This window comes from Moschus berezovskii, chromosome 11 (assembly GCF_049115385.1).
Source record: "Moschus berezovskii isolate FMDL1 chromosome 11, NW_MosBer_1.0, whole genome shotgun sequence".
Lineage (NCBI taxonomy): Eukaryota > Metazoa > Chordata > Mammalia > Artiodactyla > Moschidae > Moschus > Moschus berezovskii.
Window position 1 is genome coordinate 81,825,876 of NC_142470.1, and position 19,999 is coordinate 81,845,874.

Sequence of the window (19,999 nt, forward strand, 5' to 3'; positions counted from 1 at the left end):
ATGATATTTCTGGAAAAACACTTTTAAACCTTCCCCAAGTTCAGAGTTTTTGTATTTTTCCCTCTGGATCTATATTTCCTTTTTCATATTGTCCGTGCTTGTTTCACTGTTTATGACTTCAGTTAGCTTGTGAGCAGCATAAGGATAGGGCTTGTGTTTTTCCTGTTTGCTCAATAAATGTTTGCTGAGTGCATTAAATAATGAATCCCCCTCCCCTGACACCTAAGGAAACAGAGCAAATAAGTAATTGACTTGAGCTACACAGCAAGTCTTTTGGTAGAATTCCCAAAGCAGGAAGTTTCTAAATAGAAAGTTTTCCAGGAGGAATTCCCACAACCAACTTGTAAGACTCAAAAAGAACCACCTTCAGTTTTACCTTTCCTCTATTCTTCCAGTCCCTGACTTTATCTATGCTTTGATTTCACAGAAGTTCCCCAGGAAAATTCAACGTAAAGGAAGGCAAAAATCCCCTAGATATCTAAAAACAAAGAGAATATCAAGAGGAATAGGACGAGGAAAAGAAGACCAGGAATGTCCAGATCTGTGAGGAGCAAGTACTTCTCTGCTTTAACCCCTGACCCTGGCAGGTATAACCTACTCAGAATTAGGAGGAGTGAAGGAGCAGTAAACTTGGGTTTCCAACAGCTGAGGGAGAACCCAGAGGAAAGAGAGTAAGATTGATTCCTGGGGAGGGGATCAGGGAGCCTTTAGTTTTCCTGAGGATCCACTGCTAGTCAAGGTCAGCAGATAACAGGAGGCCAGGCATCCTGGCTGAGGAAAGCCTTGCGTTCCCCCTCTTTCACAGTTAAATTCAGGGTAATAAACACTCACAAGTGACTCATGTTCCCAAGAGCCCTTGGATCACTGTGTTCAGGATTGACACCCAACCCACAGGATGGCTAACAGGAGACCTTGAGCAGAGTGCAGCCTTGACCATCAGAGTTGCTCCAGGTATGATATGAATACCCAGTGTTGATAGGAATGTCAAGTGTAAATAACTGAGTCTGCTTCCCCAGCAGAGAAACTCAGTATTCTGCAGAGAGAATTGCTCTACTGATTCAAATGTATATTTTGAGGCAAAAAAAGATTCCCTACATTATAGTCAGACTGAGAACTTGCATGTCAGGCTGAAGCCTGATACAAATTAAACAAATGGGTAACAAACCCTTCTGGAGAGGAGCTTATAATGGAAACCCTGACGGGATATAATTATTATGATCTGGATTTTGATCACTACATTCTATTGAAGACACCTCAGGTATACAGTAGTTATGTAAAATACCTGTACACTGTTGTCAAGTGGCATTTTAGAAAAGCATTAAGTAAAGTTAATTTTTAAGAGTCTCAAAAATCACAGTAATGATTAAATGAGGAAGCCAACACTGTATTCTCTTTGCTACAAAGGAATTCAAGAGAGGCAAGGGGAGGTGACTGGTGGCAACCTACTTAAGTCCTGTCTGTTTTTCTTTCTCTTCTAAGAGGTTCTCAGCCTTCAGAGTCTATTTTGAAGGTCTAATTTAAGGACTGGTACACAAGTGTAGCCTGACAGAATTTTTCCAAATAATTAAACTTGACATATACTTATGGATGGCTTGTGATGAAAGTGAAAGTTGCTCAGTTGTGTCTCTTTGCAACACCATGGACTCTACAGTCCATGGAATTCTAGGCCAGAATACTGGAGTGGGTAGCCTTTCCCTTCTCCAGGGGCTCTTCCCAACCCAGGGATCAAACCCAGGTCTCCCACATTGCAGGCAGATTCTTTACCAGCTGAGCCACCAGGGAAGCCCAAGAATACTGGAGTGGGTAGCCTCTCCTTTCTCCAGTGGATCTTCCTGACCTAGGAATTGAACCGTGGTCTCCTGCATTGCAGGCGGATTCTTTACCAACTAAGCTACCAGGAAGGCTTATGGTACATACAATATAAATCACATTTCCTGCTCTCAAGGAATCTACCATCTAGTGGAAGAGAGAGAATCCAGATGCATGAAGCACCAACATGCAAAGCTATGCATTTTAGATACCATGGGGCCTTACGGCTCCTTATTTAGTTGGGAGGTTAGGAAAAGCCTCTGAATAGTAAGGACTTAAACAATAGGCAAAATCTTCAAGAAGAGACAAAGGTGGGAGTGTTTAGGGCATGGCAGGCAGAGGGGACAGTAAGAACTATGGTGTGGAGGCTCTAAAGTTCTGATGTGGGCAAAGCACTAGACAAGAGAAGTCCAGTGGGTGATAGGCATTAGCATAAGGTCAGGCCAGAGCAAAAGAATGGAAGAAGACCCCATGGGTGTCATGGTAAAGACTTGGAACAATAAGACTGCTTTATGCATTGAAGATCTGTTAGATCAGGAAGAAGTCCCATCAGAGTCTAGCATCTCCAGTAAGAGCAAACCTGATAGTGTCCCTCAGTGACAGAATTGCCCCTTTAAAAAAAAGCAGTTATGATTCAGATGCTTTTTATAGATTCTAAATAGAGTTGGACTGTGAAGAAAGCTGATCGCCGAAGAATTGATGCTTTTGAACTGTGGTGCTGGAGAAGACTCTTGAGAGTCCCTGGGACTGCAAGGAGATCCAACCAGTCCATTCTAAAGGAGATCAATCCTGGGTGTTCATTGGAAGGACTGATGCTAAAGCTGAAACTGCAATACTTTGGCCACCTCATGCGACGATGAGGTTGACTCACTGGAAAAGACTCTGATGCTGGGAGGGATTGGGGATGGGAGGAGACGGGGACGGCAGAGAATGAGTTGGCTGGATGGCATCACTGACTCGATGGACATGAGTTTGAGTGAACTCCGGGAGTTGGTGATGGACAGGGAGGCCTGGCGTGCTGTGATTCATGGGGTTGCAGAGTCAGACATGACTGAGCGACTGAACTGAACTGAACTGAAATCCATTTACACTTACCTTTCCTTTCTTTTTTTCCTCTCTTAAGCAAAGAACACTATCCTGAGCCCAGCTTCGGATATCTAACCTCAAGCTAAGTCTGATTTAGAAGTTTGCAGATGAGAATGAAGAAACCAGAAATAACCTCAAAATACACTCTAAGAATGAGGCCACACAGCTTCTGCAGTTTTCTTGTCCTTTTCTATTCTGGGCCTCAATAGGAGGCAAGCTGGGGGCCTCAGACTAGAAAGGATTGACTAGTCTTAGGGAGCTGAATATGAAGGATAACTGAGTTCCATGTCTTGGTAATAAGAAAAAACTGAGTTCAGAAGGATAAAAAAATGTCACTACCCATTTTCTTATTCCAGAGTCCTTAATCTTTGTGAAAATAATTAATTTCCATTTTCTGAAAGCTTTGAGTTTTCTGTACATCTGTACACATCTATACATCAAGTTTCTATAGAGAGCACAAGTGGGGCTCTCCTCTCCCAGGTGGGAGACCAAAGAAAGAGAAGCTTGGTAAAGACTGCATTCCACTCACTGGTTTGGTATGACAGATACACTTCACCAAGTGTTAATTCCTCTGCCTGGAGATGCAGCATGCGGCCACAGCATCGCTGTCCATGGTGCTGACAACCACTGTTTCGCTTTGCTTAGTCGCGAAGTCATGTCTGGCTCTTTGCAACCCTATGGACTTTAGCGTGCCAGGCTCTTATGTCCATGGGACTCTCCAGGCAAGAATACTGGAGTGGGTTGCCATTCCCTTCTCCAGGGGATCTTCCCAACCCAAAGACTGAACCCAGGTCTCCTGCATTGCAGGCAGATTCTTTACTGTCTAAGCCATGAGTAGACATAACTCTTTGTCCTATTTCTGAGACACTGATGATGGTGTGTTGAAGGCCCTTCTGTGCACTATGTCAACGTGGTCATAGTTGTATTTATCTTCTATTTGAAGAGAAATTTTAATTTTTACAATACTGCAGAACAGAATTATGGCTTATATTTCAATGCAGGTATTTACATACACTGAAAGTTCTACCATGTTTCAGTTGATGATAAAAGATCCGCCTCTGGAAGGCAAATTGGCTATCCACTCTCTCCTTCATACCTCTCTAGTTAAAACTCTACCTGGCTTTGAAAGTATTCTACAACCTGGTCACAATACTTGCATACCCCGATCTCCTGCTTTCAGCATACACGCTCAGCAGCAGAGAGCAATTGCCTTGTCACTCCTCACATGTCACCATCAATCCCCTCTATTTCTCAGTTCATCCTGATTCCCTGACTGTAATTCCCCTCTGAATTTCCTACTTTCTCATAAAAACTCTACCCAGATTTCAAGGTTCAGCTCCTACACTGCCTCCTCCATGTGATCTTTGATATTCTGATTACCTACTTCTTCCTCTTCTCCAGGCTTCCCTGGTAGCTGGGACAGTAAAGAATACACCTGCAATGCAGGAGATCTGGGTTGTGAAGATCCCCTGGAGAAGGGAATGGCTACCCACTCCAGTATTCTCGCCTGGAGAATCCCATGGACAGAAGAGCCTGGCAGGTTACAGTCCATGGGTTGCAAAGAATCAGACATGACTGAGCGACTTTCACTTTCACTGTCCTCTTCTCCAAGTTCCTTCAGAATATGTTATTTGAAAAATTTGGTGTTTCATCTTGGATCATAGCACATTTAGAAGGGAGCCTCAACTTTAGCTGTGCCTATGCCAACGTAGTACAATGAAGCGGGCATGTGTTTTAGTATCAGACAATTCTCAATCTCAATTCTGACTCTCTCATTCCCTAGCTTGAGTTGAGGTACTTAACCTTTTAAAGTCTCATTTCTTCTCCAGCCATGAAGAAAAATGTTTAACCTATATATCATGAAATTATATATGCATTATATATTATTTGGCACACAATATGCTCTCAGTAAGTGAGTTTTTACTCTCTTCTTCCTCCCCACTGTAGCCATCACACTACCCAGCACAATGTTGAACATATGGTAAATGTGACTTTACTGACATCGTACAAAATTCAGTTTGTCTACTCAACCTTCATGTGAGCTCGAGCTGCAAGATACTGGCCATCTCTCATCAAGCACATTTTGGGCAGAGGAGTGTCCACAAAACTTGAGAGAGCAGACATCAGACAGACCATTAGAGGAGATGTTAAATTATGTGGCTCTTGAAATAGCTACTGTGATGGCTAATTTTATGTGTCAATTTGACTGGGCTGAAGGATGCCCAGATAGCTGGTTAGATATTTCTAGGTCTGTTTGTGAGAGTATTTCCAGATGAGATTAGCATTTGAATGGGTAGACCGAGTAAAGAAATTGACTTCCTCAGTGTAGGTGGGAATGATCCATTCCATTAAGGGCCTGAATAGAAAACAAAATGTGGAAGAAGGGCAAATTAGCTCTATCTGAGCTGGGACATTCACCTTTTCCTGTCCTTGTACGTCAACAGCCTTCAGACTCAGACTGAATTATCCCACTAGTTTCCGTGGTCCTCTAGCTTGTGGATGGAAGATTTGGGAAATTCTTGCCTTCCATAATCCTGTGAGCCTATAATATTGTCTCCTTTGTTGTTGTTGCTGACTCATATACTTCCCAGGCAATAATATACATATGTATATTCCCAAGGACACAGAAGCCTGGCAGGCTACAGTCCATGGGGTCACAAAGAGTCAGACACAACTTAGTAACTAAACAACTATATATATATATATATATATACACCCTATTGGTTCTTTCTTTGGAGAGCCCTAACACAGTCATGTTCTCAGGCAACATCTGATGACTGAGTGCAAAACTCATGGACATGGGCACTGAAGAAGGATACAGGTAGTTGTGAAAATCTGACTCCTGCACAACCTGCGCCCAAAACTCTTTAAAATTCGAAGTACAGTGTTGGAGGAAATTTCCACTCTCTACAATTGCCAATTTTTGACATTTCCCCCCCGCTGACATTTTTATTTTCTCTTATCAGAAAGGGTAGAATTTCTTGTGAAAAAGAGAAGAAAAAGAAGATACACAGACTATCCATTTTAAGTGTTATTTTTGTTCTTGAAAAGGTTTCTCATAGACTTTAAAAGAAAGCTTTTTTCCTTCAGAGATTTATTTTGATAGAATTATCTGAGCCTTGTCAGGGAGAACAAAATTTTTGTGAGCCTACCATACCAGTAAAATGCCAAATTATATGCTGTAAGTTTTTTTATTATCTCTGGGTCCAGTCAAAGAGAGAAAAGATTTTGAATCCAGAACTATTAGCATTTGGAGACAAAAGAGAGCCTTCACTGCAGCTGATACCCTGGGGCTTGTTCCCCAGCCCTACAGGCTCCATCCCTCAGGTGGGAAGATGCCGTATCCCCATCTCACTCACACTCACACACACACACACACACACACACACACACACACACTCCTCTTCTGGAAATCCAAGGAGTTTAAAACAGGATCAATTTCCTTAGCAACTTCTTTGAAAAGCTTTAAGTCAACTTTATAATGAATGTCAGGAGATGAGCATACACACATACACCACACCCCTCAAAGTAACATTTTACTGAGGGCATTAAATCCGCACTAGTTTATCATGATCACAAAGAAGTAGCAGAATGCAGTGGGAAGAGTTTAGACTTTAAAACCAGACACACCTGGATGTGAATCCCAGTTCTACTACTGTCTGGCTCTGCTACCCTAGGCAAATTACCTAACCTCTCTGAGCCTCAGTTTCTTTATTCGTAAAGAGGAGATAATAATAACACCTATGGTTAGAATTTAAAAATTATGTATGCAAAATGCCTTAGGTATTGGCTTGCCTGTATTAGGTGGTCCATAAGTGGTATGCTGTTACTATAAATGAAACCTGGACTACGACATCTGAGAGATAAACTGCACATGTTGGAGGCATCACAGACAGGCTAGTTTGAGTGGAAAGAGGCACCAACAGAGAGCAAGTTGGTGAAGCTGTGAAAACAGCAGAGGCCACATCAGAGAGGAGCTCATGTGACCAGAGTAAGGACTTTGGATTTTTGTTCTCAGTGTGATGGAGAAGCCATAAAGAGTTTTGATTAGGGTAATAAAATTATTCAATTATGTTTTTAAAATATTTCTTTGGTTGCTATGTAGAAAACAGACTGTGGCTGAGTGGTTAGCAGACTACTTTTGTAGTCTAGGTGAGAGTTGATAATTGTGAGAGGTGATGAGGCAGATGGCAGCAAATGTTTGGAAGTGCAGTATGACATGATGGTGGAGCTGACAGAACTTGCTGATAAGCTGGACGCATTGTATGAGAGAGAGAGGGGAGTGAAAATATGATATTTAGGATTTTGCACTGAGGAATTAGAAGAATGGAACAGCTGTGAGACAGGGAAGACTATGGGAGAAGCAATCTGGGTCAGAGAGAATAGGGCATCAAGAGTTCTGCTTTGGACGCGTGAGGTTAGTGACATCTATTAAACATCCAAGTGGGAATTGGAGACTGGACCTCAGAGGAGAAGTGAGATATGAATTTGGGTGTCATCATCCTAAAGATTGGTATACAGAGCCATAAAAGTGGAGGGGATTGACAAGGTAGAGACAGAAGGAATCTGAGGCCCAGGGCACTGCATTGTTTAGAGGCTGGAAAAAGGAGGAAATCCAATAAAATAAGACTTTGCAGGAAACGTCACTCCTGGATTTGGCCACTCAAACATACTGGTAAGTGAAATGGTGGGAACAAAACCTGATATGAATAAGTTCCAGAATGAATGGAGTAAAGAGAAAAAAAATAGTATAGGCAACTCTTCAGGAATTTTACTGTAAAGGGGAAAAAATAAAGAGAAGCTGGAGGGAGACATAGAGTCTTGAGGTTTTATTTTTTTTTCAAGATGAAAAGTATACTAGAATGCATGCTGATGGGAATCATTTAGTAGAGAGGGGAAATTAATGGCACAGGAAAAAGAAGAGAAAATTTCAGGATTGAAGTCCTTGAGTAGGCCAGAGGAGGTGAGATCTGAAGAAAAGTGGGAGGGTTGTCCTTAGACACAGTGGATTGTAAGAGGAAAGAAAGCCAAGTTTATGGGCAGAGATTCAGGAGGCTGGCAGAATAATTGTCTTGCATATTCCTGAACAAGGCCTGGGCCAAAGCACATTGCTGGAGAGTACCCTATACTGGGCATTCTACAGTGTAATATTCCACAGCACAACACAGGGAAAGGTAATTTTGTTTTTCTCCTGTTTCCCTCCCATTGATCTCTCCTGGTTGTCTAACCAGACTCCAGCATGGACACTGCATGCTAATGAGACAACATTTGGTCCAATCCCAGGCCCTTCTTTCTGAATAATTAATCTGGCACTTTACCAGCACCCACAGCCTTGGTTTTTTCTGATGATTAAATAAAAGGCCAAGGCTCTTAACAACCGTCAATGAGCTCTTCAGTGTGGTTTGGCTCCATGTCATATTAACCCACTAGGAAGTCTGGAACAATCTGATGAAAGGAGCACACCCTGCCTTTTCAGCCCTCCCCCAAACCGTAGCTCAGACAGCAGGGGTTCAGCTGAGTCTTTCCAGAAAGATGAGGAGGATAGGATGTCCTGACAATTCCAACCACACATACCCACTTCCAGCATCACCTGGGTACTCTGGCTTTCCTGAGTCCCTTCCAACCATTCAAGGGCTCTGTTTTTGCTTGCTTTCTGGCAATTCTCATGTCTGCCTCCTCTCCATCCACTAGTCTTCTATTTCTCTTAAATGTGATCAATGTCACCTTAAGTTCCCCAGGCTATGTGACTCAAGCCCTAAATTAAAGAAAAAAAAAGTCTTCTTCCTATTGAGACATGTAAAAAAATACCCTAAAAATAACAGGTTTCTCTCAATTCAAGTTTGAAAATGCCCAGCAGAAGCCCCACCTTTTAAATAAGCTTTAAGATTTCTTCGAAGATGACGGAGAGGTGGAAGAGAAAGGGGATCGGGTAGCAACTGGGTTTTGTGGAGCCCTGCTGGCACTGCAGAGCTTCCTGAATTCACGAGGGACATCAAAGGCACTGAGATGGCAGAGATCGTTGTGGCAGGAGCAACTGGAAAATGTCCCGGGACTGAAACACAGATAGATTAACATCACCCCAGTGGACACTAATGACTTGCACTTTGAAATGCCAGAGGCTCATACTGCCAGTTAAGACAAGGGAAAAACACATTTCTGGTCTCCAAAGACCTTAGATCTTTCCAAACTCTGCAGGCAAATGCAGCCGTCATGAATTTCTGCAGCTGGGCAGCCCCATCGTGCCGCTAGGGGAATCATTGCCAGAGTTGCTATGGGCAGGGTAGTCAGCAAAGCTGAATAAAACAATCACTGAAAACCTCTCGGAGGTGAAGTTTAGTAATGATTCAATTTATAATTCAATGCAATCAAGCCTACGGCATTTCCAAATACCATGCTTATTTTAGCAGTCCCAGGTAAAACATGATTTCCTCTGAAGGTTCACAGGCTTGACAAAAGGGTTTCCAAACAAGTTTTATGATTTACCATCGGCAGATAATTAGAATGTCTTTTCAATCACTGGCATCTGGATAAAGTAATTTTGTCCCAGCATGGGCATTTCTAGGAAGCAAACAAAAGTCAAAAACGAAAGCGCTTGCTGGAAGCTTTCTTAAAAAGAAAATCTTTCAAGAACTGCTCTCAGCTGCAGGAAGGGAACGTTCCCATACCAATGTGATTAGCAAAATAAATGGGGGCTTTGAACAGTGTGGATCAACAAAAGAATATCTGGTGTGACTCAAGGAAGGAAATCTCTGGTTATACATCTAAAACTGCAAATGGGTAGGGACCGATAAAATGAAATGTCAGTCTCATGAATTCAGTCCTAAGTGAGTCTAAAATTCACAGGTTTCTAAAGTCAATTTAGCATTTCCAAATCTGGCAACAAATAACTTTCTGATGCCCTGTACTAGGTGCCATGAGCAAGGGGAGATGAAAAACTAGACCTGAGATCTAAATTTCTCATCCAGTTGAGAAGGCCAGACTAACAGAATGAAAGGGGCATGATTAAATACCAAATTGTGTGATACTGATTTTAAGTTGAATATAAGTTCATAAATGAGAGAAATCAGTGTTGGCTGGGGCGGAAGAGTTCCTGGGAGGCAGAGCAGCAAAAGACCCCAAATGAACCCAGACATATTCCTCTGCTGACCTGCCTGCCATTGTCGCCACTGCTGCTGTGTCTCTGCATTGTGATTATTGTTTTAAAACAGTGTAGGGTAGTGGTTAGATACACACTGGCTTTGGAACCCACTTGCCTGAGTTTCAAACCTGACTCAACCACTTACCATTAATAGCTCTGTGAGTGAGTGACAGATAGTCGCTCAGTCGTGAGACAGTCGCTCAGTCATGTCCGACTCTTTGCAACCTCAGGGACTGTAGCCTGCCAGGCTCCTCTGTCCATGGGATTCTCCAGGCAAGAATACTGGGTTGGGTGGCCTTTTCCTTCTCCAAACAGCTGTGTGATCTTGGGCAAATTAGCTTTTCTATGCCTCAGTTTCTCATTTATAAAATGTAGTTACTAATAGATCCCATCTTATAGAACTGTAAGAATGTTGAATGAGTTAAAGTATGTATTTCACACAATTAATTTAAAATTTGTGCGCATCAGAATTACCTGGGGAGTTTATGTAAAATATGGAGTCTGTAGAAGTTAAAGAAACTAAGCTCCCTAAAGCAGTTAATTGTATTTGGAGAGATGGTGGGAGAAGTGTAGTATGGAGATTTCTCTTCTTTGAGTGTCTTATGTACAAGCCACTTGATCAGCAGACCATTTCACTTTTGTTCTAGCATGTTTCTCTTCAACTTCTTGCACTATTTTGCTGTGGAATATTTTTGGTGTGTTAGTTTCGATTTGGATTATATCCGATTTTTTTAAAAAAATTCATTTTTTGACTTCTTCCCTTCTGTTGAAACTTTGGAGTGTAGCTTGGTTATGTTTTAATCTCAGGGCATTATCTTTAATTTCAGGGCATTGTCTTTTTTTTAATGTAATGAAATTATAATCAACAAAATGAAAAATGAGAACAGAGAATGAATCAAAACATTAAAAATAATTTAAAAAGTCAAGTTATTGATGCCTGGAGGAAGCATGCTATTAAAGAATTAAACCTAAAACTATGGTGGATAATGATCCCATCCAAACTCAGTATGTATTCCAGTGCAACAGCAAAAACCTCTTTCAAACCAGCTTAAGGACAAAGGTCCTTATTGGCTCATGTACCTGGGAAGTCCAGGGTTAAATGTGGCGTCAAGCACAACTGGATACAAAAACACCAGTGAAGTCATCAGATTTCTCTCCAGACCTTGGCTCTGCTTCTCTGTGTCATTCTCCTTCTCTCCTTCTACATACAGGTGGCTTTGTGGGGCAGGGAGAATGACCACCAGCAATTACTGCTTCCCATTTTCATGGCTGATAACTCCAGGATAAGATGTCTTTCCTACCATTTGCAGTTAGTAAATTCAATGAATTATGCCAACTGCCTTAGTTTGGGTCCCTGTCGCTATAGCCCAAAGGATAGGATTCTTTCATATTCTAGGCTTGGCTTATGTGCAGATCCGTTTACCACTAGCAGGGGTGATATTGGAAATCAGAAGTTTGAATGTAGGGGAAACATCGTGAAACAACAACAAAAAATGCTGATAATCTCTTCCTTCTAAACATGCAGTGATACACAAGTATCTTTCTTCCCACATATAATTTTAAAAAGTACTTTAATCTAACATCATTCAACTGTTCCACACTCAACTGAAAACACGCCACTCACTCTCCAGTGGGAGACAACCTTAGGACACACATTATCTCTACATCTTGCTTGCTGCACCACATTTCCAAGCGATCTGCATTCTTCCTGATCAGGCCTGGAAAGCAAAATGGGTAACCAAGAACAACCACCATATCAATATCTTTGCACCTTAATGCAATGAAAAATCCATAAATTCTCTACTGAGCACGTTAACTCTAGTAGTTTCCCTCTTCAAATTAAGCTGAAGTTATTAGAAGGTTGGTTGCATAAAAGTGTCCAACGTGGGAAGGAAATTATTTTTCAACCTTTAGACACATGCTAAAACAAAATTTCTCAGTACCTCTTGCCCTTAGAAATTATATTTCTAGTTCCTTAAAAACAAACAAAAAACAGTTATACAGGAAATTTAAGATACCCATGTTACATTTTAGGAATTAACAATGTTAATAAAGACTTCCTAAAGTTCATGTTCAGCTAATACAAGGATGATAACTGTTTTCTGTCTTGAAGGAACTCAGTTGTAGAGTACATTGAAATGACAATTATGTTTGACCACTATGCTATATTGATTTACCCAGACACTATCTGCCCTATGGGAAACACATAAACTTTCAGCCGTCACACATGGTAACACTGGGAAAATATCAGCAATAACCCCTTGTTGCCAGTGGTGGTTACTTTCTTATAGTAAATGACCCTGCATCTGTCTTCCTGGTTTATATGCTTATGAAAGAACTATTGTTTGACAGAACTGTTGCTGAAGGGTGTAACAGTGACAAATTGGACCTCCACTTATAATGAGAATCTCGGGCTGTGTGCAAATAAAGGTCTGAGCAGAATACTTTTTGAATATTTGGGAATTACATAAATGAATAAATTTGGATATGAAGAATGTAGTCACAGATGGATTTAGCCCTTGATTCATCAGACAAGTTGCCTTAAGAGAAAATACAATAACTAAGCATTAAATCTGCTGCTTAAAATATGTTAACGCTTTTAACCAAAACAGGCTTTTAAACTCAAGGCAATCACTTGTTTCTTTGCTCACGCTAGTTTGGATGTATTTGTGTGAAAACTGAAGGAGTCTCCAAAAAGGCCAACAAACGATTATGAATGATCAGTTCCATTTTTTGATTCTTTGTGATTCCTCATAAATTATATGAGGCCAAGAAAAGGTTAATTTGACCTAAGTGAAAGGAAATTAATGTCCACTGCCTTGTAAATTTTCAATTCAAGGAATTGAGTACCATACTTTCAGCTCAGAATTTTGAAGGTATTTTTTTTTAAACTTTGGTCTTAAATGAAAATCTTTGTCTTAGATTGTATTGGCGACAATCTCAGATATTTCATGTTTTGTGTAAAATGACTTAGCAACAACAGGTAGTTTTGATGTTGGAGCAACTATTTGTTGGAGAAGTCAATCAACTGTTGTTCCCGTGAGCAAATCTCCAGCTCAAGAGGTACAGCCTGATACATTCGTCTGTCTCCTGTTGTTTACCTTGCATTTATATTGACATGATTGAGTACAGTGTTTTTCAAACTCCAACTCATGATACAGGTGAATAATGAAATCAAAATATAACCAGAATTTAAGATCTTTTTCTTTATGAACACAATACCATCTACAAAGTAGACAGAATAGTAAAATGAACTCCCATACACCCATCACCCAGATTTAACAATAGCAAGATGTTCACACCTGCTTCTTATGTCCTGATGTTCCCACGTTTACTCCTTGGGAGGTATTTTCGAGAAAATTCCAAACAGAATGTTAATTTACTTCTACATACGCCAGCATGTGGCTTTCCAGGTGGCGCTAGTGGTAAAGAAGCTGCCTGTCAATGTAGGAGACAAAAGAGACATGGGTTCAATCCTTGGGTTGGGAAGATCCTCTGGAGGAGGGCATGGCAACCCACTCCAGTATTCTTGCCTGCAGAATCCTGTGGACAGAGGAGCCTGGTGGGCTACAGTACCTGGAGTGGAGTCAGACACGACTGAAGCGACTTAACATGCATGCATGCCAGCACGTTATCTTTAATAAATACATAAATATTTTCTTACATTAAAAAAGAGTCCATTACTACACTAAAAAAGCAACAATTCTTGAATTATGCACTATACCTCAAGTGACTGAAAAATGTCTTCTTATAGCTAGTTTGAATTAGGATCAATCAGGATTTAAAAAAATAAAAGAGAGGGATTCCCTGGTGGCCAGTGATTAAGACTTTGCCTTCCAATACAGGAGGGTTAGGCTGATCCCCCCTCGAGGAGCTAAGATCCCACATGGCTCACGGCCAAAAAACCAAACCACAAAACTGGAGCAATGCAAAAACAGATTCAATAAGACTTTAAAAATGGCCCACATCAAAAAACAACACAATTTTAAAAATGAAACAGAAGAAAATAGATCAGTAGATATCTATCAGCATCACATGTAGCAAGGTTAGTTATTATTTTATGAAGTTTTTTGGTTATATATGTATTTGAGTCATTTATAAAATGAATTTTCTTATCATTGGTCATAGCCACAGAAGCATAAACACTGTTGGTTTAGTGATCCTCTCCTTCATTCAGCAGGCTCCGGGCAGACCTGTGTCCAAAAACATTCTCTGCAGTTAAGGAGGGATGTATGTACAGAAAGGAGAGCTCTTTCTCTTCGCTGTTTCCCCTGCCTAGAAGCCCACTCGCCACCATGTCTACTACTTCACATCCTACCCAGGCTCCAAGGGCTGAAATGTCATTCCCACTGCGAATCCTTCTTCTGTTCTCCTGCTTGGCTGTCATTTGGCTTGCCTCTTCATTCTACTCACCACACTGCCTAATGTGATGGTTATCTATATACAGTATGTGTTTTATCATCTCCTATAAATTAAGCTCATCAAGTGTTCAGTGCAGTTCAGTCGCTCAGTTGTGTCTGACTCATTGCGACCCCATGAATCGCAGCACGCCAGGCCTCCCTGTCCATCACTAGCTCCTGGAGTTCACCCAAACTCGTGTGCATTGAGTCGGTGATGCCATCCAGCTATCTCATACTCTGTCGTCCCCTTCTCCTCCTGCCCCCAATCCCTCCCAGCATCAGGGTCTTTTCCATTGAGTCAACTCTTCACATCAGGTGGCCAAAGTATTGGAGTTTCAGCCTCAGCATCAGTCCTCCCAATGAACACCCAGGACTGGTCTCCTTTAGAATGGACTGGTTGGATCTCCTTGCAGTCCAAGGAATCTGCAAGAGTCTTCTCCAGCACCATAGTTCAAAAGCGTCAATTCTTCGGCAATCAGCTTTCTTCACAGTCCAACTCTCACATCCATACTTGACCACTGGAAAAACCATAGCCTTGACTAGATAGACCTTTGTTGGCAAAGTAATGTCTCTGCTCTTCAATATGCTATCTAGGTTGGTCATAACTTTCCTTCCAAGGAGTAAGTGTCTTTTAATTTCCTGGCTGCAATCAGCATCTGCAGTGATTTTGGAGCCCAAAAAAATAAAGGCTGACACTGTTTCCACTGTTTCCCCATCTATTTGCCATGAAGTGATGGGACCAGACGCCATGATCTTACTTTTCTGAATGTTGAGCTTCAAGCCAACTTTTTCACTTTCATCAAGAGGCTTTTTAGTTCCTCTTCACTTTCTGCCATAAGGGTGGTGTCATCTGCATATCTGAGGTTATTGATATTTCTCCCAGCAATCTTGATTCCAGCTTGTGCTTCTTCCAGCCCAGCATTTCTCATGATGCACTCTGCATATAAGTTAAATAAGCAGGGTGATAATATACAGCCTTGACGTACTCCTTTTCCTATTTGGAACCAGTCTGTTGTTCCATGTCCAGTTCTAACTGTTGCTTCCTGACCTGCATATAGGTTTCTCAAGAGGCAGGTCAGGTGGTGTGGTATTCCCATCTCCTTCAGGATTTTCCACAGTTTGTTGTGATCCACACAGTCAAAGGCTTTGGCATAGTCAATGAAGCAGAAATAGATGTTTTTCTGGAACTCTCTTGCTTTTTCCATGATCCAGCGAATGTTGGCAATTTGATCTCTGGTTCCTCTGCCTTTTCTAAAACCAGCTTGAACATCTGGAAGTTCATGGTTCACGTATTTCTGAAGCCTGGCTTGGAGAATTCTGAGCATGACTTTACTAGCAAATGGAGTAGTTCCTCTCAGCCCTCTTGTGCCCGCTCATCAAGTATAGGACAGATAATTTCTTTGCCCTGAGATGCAAATTGCCTCGTGATCTGCTTACATTAAGCATTTAACAACTGAATAAACTGAGATAGGAATTTGGGACAATGGCTATAGATTGTTATGCAGTAAAGATGTTGGTGTTAAAAACTGGACCCCAATGAGAGACTGGAGAAGAACCCAAATTCATGAGCTTTAGACTTGATTATGAAAAGGAACAATAATTTTTCACAGTTTCCTATGCAAGTTCTTATATTCCCAAAAAATCCTGGGAGGAAAGAGTAGATATCACCAGTTTTACACTTTTTTTTTTTCCCACACACAAAAAACAAACAGTTAAGTAACTTTTCAAACTGTTAAGATTCTGTTCCGAGGCAATTCTATTAACTGGGGATGCTGCTGCTGCTAAGTCACTTCGGTCGTGTCCGACTCTGTGTGACCCCATAGACGGTAGCCCACCAGGCAGGATCATTGGTACCGTCTTTCCAAATGCCATATATATGTGTTAATATACAGTATTTGTCTTTCTCTTACTTCAACTCTGATTTTAACTTTTAAATCTGTTTTGCTCTCAGTCCTCTCCTTCTTAATCAGTGTCATCTCCATCTTTCTAATTATTCAGACCAAAAATATTGGGGTCATTTTTGACTTACATCCCACAGTCAATCCATCAGTAAACCCTCCTGGTTAAATTATTTAAATAGAGAATTTGACTCTTATTATCTGACCTGCCAACCCCCTAGTCCAAGCCTCTACTATCTCTACTCTGTATTATTGCAAGAGCCTCCTCACTGGTCTCCCTACTTTCATTTATCCTTATTCCTTAAAATCACCTTTTCAAACAGCAATGTGTGTGATCCTTTAAAAATGCAAATGGATTCATATCACAACAACACACTAAACTTTCCAAGGTTTCCTACCTCATTCTAATAAAAATCAAAGTCCTTATAGCCACTTACAACACTCTGCGTGATCAGGGCCCCAGCTGCCCCTCAGATCCTCAAGGCCACCATCGCATCCACTACCTCTTCACTCTTTCTTCTCACCCTCCCCATCCCCACTGTTCTCCGAGGGGGTTAAGCATACCACCCTTAATTACTTTACCCATATTTATTTCACATCACAGTTTTCCTCTGTCTTCCAAAACTAAACTTTGGAGCGAATCAAATCAAAGTCGAAACTTGGTCTCTTTTGTTCTCTGCTATATTCGCATCTCAAATAGTGTCTGGCACTGAATATGTGTTCAATGAATGAGTAAATAAATCATATGCTAATGCCTAGTAGCATCACTTCAGTTCAGTCGCTCAGTCGTGTTCGACTCTTTGCGACCGCATGGACTGCAGCACACCAGGCCTCCCTGTCACCAACTCCCAGAGTTTACCCAAACTCATGTTCATCAAGTCGGTGATGCCATCTAACCGACCCATCCTCTGTTGTCCCCTTTTCCTCCTGCTCTCAATCTTTCCCAGCATCACGGTCTTTTCAAATGAATCAGCTCTTCACATCAGGTGGCCAAAGTACTGGAGTTTCAGCTTCAACATCAGTCCTTCCAATGAACACCCAGGACTGATTTCCCCTAGGATGGACTGGTTGGATCTCCTAGTAGTCCAAGGGACTCTCAAGAGTCTTCTCCAACACCACAGTTCAAAAGCATAAATTCTTTAGCATTAAGCTTTCTTCACAGTCCAACTCTCACATCCATATATGACTACTGGAAAAATCATAGCCTTGACTAGACGGACCTTGGTTGACAAAGTAATGTCTCTGCTTTTTAATATGTTATCTAGGTTGGTCATAACTTTCCTTCCAAGGAGTAAGCGTCTTTTAATTTCATAGCTGCAATCAGCATCCACAGTGATTTTGGAGCCCCCCACAATAAAGTCTGACATTGTTTCCACTGTTTCTCCATCTATTTCCCATGAAGTGATGGGACCAGATGCCATGATCTTTGTTTTCTGAATGTTGAGCTTCAAGCCAACTTTTTCACTCTCCTCTTTCACTTTCATCAAGAGGCTCTTTAGTTCTTCTTCACTTTCTGCCATAAGGGTGTTGTCATCTACATAGCTGAGGTTATTGATATTTCTCCCGGCAATCTTGATTCCAGCTTGTGCTTCTTCCAGCCCAGCATTTCTCATGATGTACTCTGCATATAAGTGAAATAAGCAGGGTGATAATACACAGCCTTGACGTACTCCTTTCTTGATTTAGAACCAGTCTGTTGTTCCATGTCCAGTTCTAACTGCTGCTTCCTGACCTGCATACAGATTTCTCAAGAGGCAGGTCAGGTGGTCTGGTATTCCCATCTCTTTCAGAATTTTCCACAGTTTATTGTGATCCACACAGTCAAAGGCTTTGACATAGTCAATAAAGTAGAAATAGATGTTTTTCTGGAACCCTCTTGCTTTTTTGATGATCCAGCGAATGTTGGCAATTTGATCTTTGGTTCCTTTGCATTTTCTAAAATCAGCTTGAACATCTAGAATTTCACAGTTCACGTATTTCTGAAGCCTGGCTTGGAGAATTTTGAGCATTACTTTGCTAGTGTGTGAGATAAGTGTAATTGTGTGGTAGTTTGAGCATTCTTTGGCATTGCCTTTCTTTGGGATTGGAATGAAAACTGACCTTTTCCAGTCCCATGGCCTCTGCTGAGTTTTTCAAATTTGTTGGCATATTGAGTGCAGCACTCTAACAGCATCATCTTTTAGGATGTGAAATAGCTCAACTGGAATTCCATCACCTCCACTAGCTTTGATTGTATTGATGCTTCCTAGAATTGATGCTTTTGAACTGTGGTGCTGGGGAAGACTCTTGAGAGTCCCTTGGACTGCAAGGAGATCCAACCAGTCCATTCTAAAGGAGATCAGTCCTGGGTGTTCATTGGAAGGACTGATGCTAAAAATGAAACTCCAATACTTTGGCCACCTCATGTGATGAGTTGACTCACTGGAAAAGAGTCTGATGCTGGGAGGAATTGAGGGTGGGAGGAGACTGGGACGACAGAGAATGAGATGGCTGGATGGCATCACCGACTCGATGGAGTTTGCGTGAACTCCGGGAGTTGGTGATGGACAGGGAGGCCTGGCGTGCTGTGTTTCATGGGGTCGCAAAGAGTCTGACACGACTGAGCGACTGAACTGATTGACTGACTGACTGAAGGCCCACTTGACTTCACATTCCAGTGTAGTATAATCGGAGTAAGTCATTTAACTTTTTCTTTTTTGGATCTTCTTGTTCTCACCCCTCAAAGGAGAAATGAGCTAGAATACCTCCAAACACATTTATTCAGTGATTAATGCTTCACATCAGGCAGGCGCTTCCACTACTGGAAAAGGTCACACAGTTCCTGCTTTCAAGGAGCTCATGTGCTGACGGGAAATGACCCTCCAGTGCTTCCGGAGAAAATTTCTGAGCTTTCAGTTGGGGATGCTTAGAATGTAGCTAGGTGAAGAGCGCGTTGGAGAGCTGGTTACACCTGAAGCTAGTTCTTGGCTTCTCAAATATTCCTATTTCCCCAACAGATACTGAAAAGGGCAAAACTTGGCTGAGAAAGCTATTCCGAATTGTGTTGAAAAATACATAACTTGACAGTCACCTAAGTGTTTTTACAAACTTAAGATTGCATGATAGCATAGTACTGTTTTAAAAGACTTGTTTGAGTGGAAACCTTTGGGTAACTTAGAAACTTGTAACCAAAGTTTACATGTACAATACACAAAATATCTTTAAGTTGATTTATGTGCGCAGGGGACCCGTCAAGGTAGTAAGGCTGGGAAACTCTTCTATCACTAGATTTGGCACAGGACTCTTTTTTTTTTTTCTTCCAAGACTCAATTATAAAATTATACTGTGATCTTACCTCCGATGCTAGTGCATTTACTGAAGGAAGGGGCGGGGTGGGAGCTGGGGAATATAATGCGTTCACTTCCAACACAGTGCAAAGGTCCTTAACGTTTTCCTGTCCCACACTTGGAGAGTACGGCACGTTCCTTTCGGTAGGCGCGGCAATCTGTGCTTGGAGCCGTAACAGACGGCCGCAAAATCCGCAGCGTGCGGAGAATTGTCCCACACTCCTGGGTCTTCATAATCGGCCCTCCTGGAGAATTCCCGAGGTTTCTGGCTAGTTGGCCCAACCGCAAGCCCTTGCGCTAACCTGGGCGGAGTCGACCTTTTCCGACTCTACCAACTGAGAA

At 41.7% G+C, this 19,999-nt stretch overlaps 1 long non-coding RNA gene across 1 annotated transcript; it reads right to left on the minus strand.

Annotated features, from left to right (window-relative positions):
- Positions 1–11,526: 11,526 nt before the first annotated feature.
- LOC129539823 (uncharacterized) lies at positions 11,527–19,908 on the minus strand. The gene is made up of 3 exons (XR_008682526.2): positions 19,666–19,908; positions 13,336–13,471; positions 11,527–11,751 (listed from the first exon to the last, which is right to left on the minus strand). It is a non-coding gene; the product is annotated as an uncharacterized LOC129539823 (long non-coding RNA).
- Positions 19,909–19,999: the final 91 nt, after the last annotated feature.